Source organism: Neophocaena asiaeorientalis, unplaced genomic scaffold (genome assembly GCF_003031525.2).
Source record: "Neophocaena asiaeorientalis asiaeorientalis breed wild unplaced genomic scaffold, Neophocaena_asiaeorientalis_V1.1 scaffold243, whole genome shotgun sequence".
Classification (NCBI taxonomy): Eukaryota; Metazoa; Chordata; class Mammalia; order Artiodactyla; family Phocoenidae; genus Neophocaena; species Neophocaena asiaeorientalis.
Genome location: NW_020173113.1, coordinates 1442733 through 1447129, shown reverse-complemented (window position 1 = coordinate 1447129; position 4397 = coordinate 1442733). Strand labels below are relative to the sequence as shown.

The window sequence follows — 4397 nt, the reverse complement described above, 5'->3', positions numbered from 1 at the left end:
AGGAAATGCTGCATTAAGCAGAACTGAACATGTTTCTTTGCTACATGACCTCTTGGTGCCTTTATGGTGCCAGTATGTATGATGACTCTCCAAGATGGACACAGTGTGCAGTATTCTCCAAGCTCTGGTTCTGGGAAGACGTTTGTTAGCCTTATTTTGTGATCAGTCCGTGTGCTTCATTGTACCCAGACTTATGGTAAAAATACTACGTTTGGCTTTTTGTGTGTTTGTAATGTCTTGCTAGCATCAAGTTACCAATATGTTTTTCTTCATCCTAAGTAAAGAATAGTATCACTTTATTTTCCCAAAAGAAGTGAAATTGTATTGGGCAATTAATCAAATTCTGACCAGATTGGAAATATGAATTACTTTTATTAATCTATAATAAAAATAAATTGAACCCATATCCCCTGCATCGGCAGGCAGATTCTTAACCATTGCGCCACCAGGGAAGCCGAATAAATGCAATTTAAATGGTATCCCAGTACACATCTATATTACATTCTCTCTATTTATACAACTGAAACCAAATTTCCATGAAACAATAGTAGCCCTGAATGTGCACCATGATGTTTTCCAGTCTTTACCATCTCATTCCATTTCACTAAAAAAAATATGAATCATGACCCTTAAAATGAATGAATTTTATAATCCATTAATGGATTATGACCTACAGTATGAAAAACACTGATCTCATGTCCTGTCCTGTGCTGTAGAGGCTGGATTATTGAAATCTATGTTTCACAGACTCCCTTGCAACTGGATTCTGCATGTATATAACTCATGTAAGATGGAAGGCAGAGTTTTTTTGAAGCAGCATTAACAGAGCTCCCAATGTCAAGTAACTAACTTCATGGGTATTGAGGGGCAGGGTGTGGGGTTTCAGTTTACCTGTTGTGGATCATAGCAAGTATGGTGTGGTTCTGCAGTAGCGCTGGTAATAATGGTGTCCTGATTACAGCAGCTTTTTTTTTTTTTTAACAGCAGCTTTTTGATTATGGCAGTGGCTATAAGTTTCTGGAGCTAGAAGTTTCCTGATGTAGAGGAAATAGCAGATTTGAATTTTAACTAGATCAGTGCTACTCAAAGTGTGGTCCACGTATCAATGTTAGTCCAAGTTTGTTACTTGTCTGCAGTAAGTACAGAAATTGACATTAAGTATTTTTAAAGTTTTATTGCAATTTGACATTGCTGCCACATTCAAATGAGTGATCAGTTGACTTTGACAAAGTATGGGTCTGTCATCTATTGGAAAAAATTATCACACTAATCTTTCACCATAGGTGATTTAAGAAGCACTGAGCTAGATTATTCTGGAGGTTATATGGACATTGAAATGAAGGTAAAGAAATAGGGAGATTTCCAGTTAGGATGACACAGTGATTTCGTGTTTTATATACCCTTCTGGTCCAAACATATAGCAGAGAGAGATAAAATGTAAAAATAGAAAACCAAAAAAGATACAGCCAGCTCTAAAAACAAGAAAATGGAACAGAAAGCAAAGCAGTAGTACTGGACTTGCTGAGTTCCAGGTTGAGAAGCAGAAAAAAGCATCCAGGATTTTGGTGACTGTGAAGTATAAATTTCTTCGTTGATGATATGTTGGTAGTAAGTTCAGTGTTGTCTACAAATCTCTTTCAACTGATCTTAAAAGATTGCTATTTTCTCTCAGATCCCCATTGTCCTCCTTATCTTTTGGATAAGGAGTATGAAGTCAGTCTATATTTAATCTGCCAGTTTTTTTCCCAGATAGCTTTTAAGATATTCTCTTGGTCTTTGGAATACTGCAGTTTCACTATGATATGTCTGAGTGTGTTTTGGGGATTTATTTTTACTTATCCAGCTTGATATTTAGTATGATTCCCAATGTCATTATCTTTTCAAATATTATCTTTCATGCTCTGTGTTCTCTTCTTTTGGAACTTCTATTAGAGATATGGTGAACATTCTTATTCTATTCTCTAAGTCTCTTAATTGTGCTTTTACATCTTTTAGTTCCTTTTCAGTTGTACTCCATTTACATAATTTTTTTCATACTATTTTTCTAGTTCAGCACTACTGTCTTCAGCTATGTATAGTGTGTTGTTTAACATATCCATTGAGTTGGTAATTTCAAAAACTATATTTTTTTATTTCTGAAAATTTCATTTTGCTGGTTTTCAAATCTTTCTGTTTGTTTAGTTGGTAACAGTATTTCCCTCCATGATTTTTAATTTCTTATTTTTTTTAGCCAATTTAATGTGCTTAGGAAGTATATGTATAATTCCATTATATGAAGTTCAAAAGAATAGTACTCTTCATGTTTTTTTTATGCTGATTCTTATTCATGGTGGCCTGTTTTCTTGTATTGGTTGTAATTTGTTATTATGAGCTCATGCTTTGTGGAAGGGGAGAAAATATTTATGCGTGGAAATCCTTTGTGACCCATTTTGAGAATGAGTCCCTTCATAGAAATCTTACATTTTCTCTTCTAGGCCTCTTGAAGTGTAATCTAACTAAGACTACTTTTCCAATTTTATACTGATTTCTAAGGAGCTTCCTGGATCGCTCAATGTGTTAGGATAAGAGAGAATATCTTTATTTATTTTTTGCTTATTATTTTTTTGAGTCCCTGTTTTCAATTCTTTTTTAAAAATTGACTTATGGTAGATGTACAATATTATATGTTACAGGTGTACAATACAGTGATTCAGAATTTTTAAAAGTTATACTCTATTTATAGATATTATAATATACTGGCTATATTCCTTGTGTTATACAATATATCTAGAGAATATCTTATTCATAAGTATGGTATATCACTCAATGGGATCTGATTCTCCAGATTTCCAATGTGTGAGTGTGTGGGGTTTCCCCATAGAACCAAACAATTCTCCAGACACCAGCTGGGGGGTCCTATGATTCAACTCAGTTCTGACACTTATCTACCCGGAGATAGCATCAGATTCCATAGGTTAAGCCGCACCAGACTGTCCCCCCACAACACACTTCAGATACCAATTGCAAGCCCAGGTTGTCATCTGTACTTCTGACCAACTGACTATAAATCAGAGGTTCCCACGACCCCCTCCTTGGGTTTTATTAATTTGCTAGAGTGGCTCACTGTCCTCTGGTTCCTTCTTTCCTTCCTTCCTTCCTTTCTTCCTTCCTTCTTCCCTATAACTTTTTATTTTGATATAATTTCTAACTTAAAGAAAAATTGCAAGGATGAAGTTTCAGCCTAGCTTCACTGAGGTCATCCCCTGAGTCCACAGAAAGCTAAACCATGGCCATGAACTCGGGTTACTGGAACATTCACAGGCTGGCTCATACCATCTGCCTGCTTCTGGAATACAAAGAATTAAACTATGAGGGAAAGAAGTACATGGTGGGGGATGTTCCTGACCATGACAGAAGCCAGTGACTGAATGAGAAATTGAAGCCAGGCCTGGACTTTCCCAATCTGCCCTATTTAATTGATGATGCTTTTGAGATCACCCAGAGCGATGTCATCTTTTGCTACATTGCTTACAAGTACAACCTATGAGGGGAGACAGAAGAGAAGATTCATGTGGACATTTTTGAGAACTAGGTTATAGACACCTCCAAGTAGCTAGTCAGTGTCTGCTACAGCCCTGACTTTGAGAAACTGAAGCCTAAGTACTTAGAGGATCTCTGAAAAGATGAAGCTCTTCTCACTTTCTGGGGAAGAGTCCATGGTTTGCAGGAGACAAGATCACCTCTCTGGATTTTCTTGCTTATGACAGTCTTGACCTGCACCATATATTTGAGCCCTAGTGCCTGGATGCATTTCCAAACATGAAAGATTTCATTGCCCACTTAGAAGGCCTGAAGACGATTTCTGCCTATATAAAGTTCAGCTGCCTTTGCCCAGGCCCTGTGTACATAAAGATTGCTGTGTTGAGCAAAAAGTAGAGTCCTGTAAGATCAGAAGATAGGAGCTGTCCCTGCTTCACTGGGGCCCTGAAGAAAAGCTGGACCTCCCTGTACCTCCAGAATCATCCCTCTTGTTCTTTTCTCCTTCTTTTCTTTCCCCTCCCTCATCCCTCAGGCCTTATTAGACCGCTTCCCCTCAGCTAATCCCTGTTCATCTTGGCCCTGTAAAGGTTTACTGTACCTTACTTTTCTTTAGCAATTCCACCCCCCCAATCTTATCCTTCCTGCATAAGCCAACCAGACCATCTTTCCCTTCAGTGGTTGCCTCTGCTTTGAGGTACCTGATTGGACCCTTCTCCAGTAGAGCTCAGCTCTGAGCTCCCCAACACTGCTCTGAAGACCAGTATTGGCCAGATGTGGAGACCCTGCTCCCCCAGCATGGTCCCTGACCCAGCCCTGCCTGATCCCCACCCCAGCCCTGCCTGATCCCCAGTAAAGCCTTCTCTCTCTCTCTCTCTCTC

At 38.4% G+C, this 4397-nt stretch overlaps 1 pseudogene; it reads left to right on the top strand.

Annotated features, from left to right (window-relative positions):
• Positions 1-3265: 3265 nt before the first annotated feature.
• On the top strand, positions 3266-3915 carry LOC112398806 (glutathione S-transferase Mu 4 pseudogene; annotated as a pseudogene).
• The last annotated feature ends 482 nt before the right edge of the window (positions 3916-4397 follow it).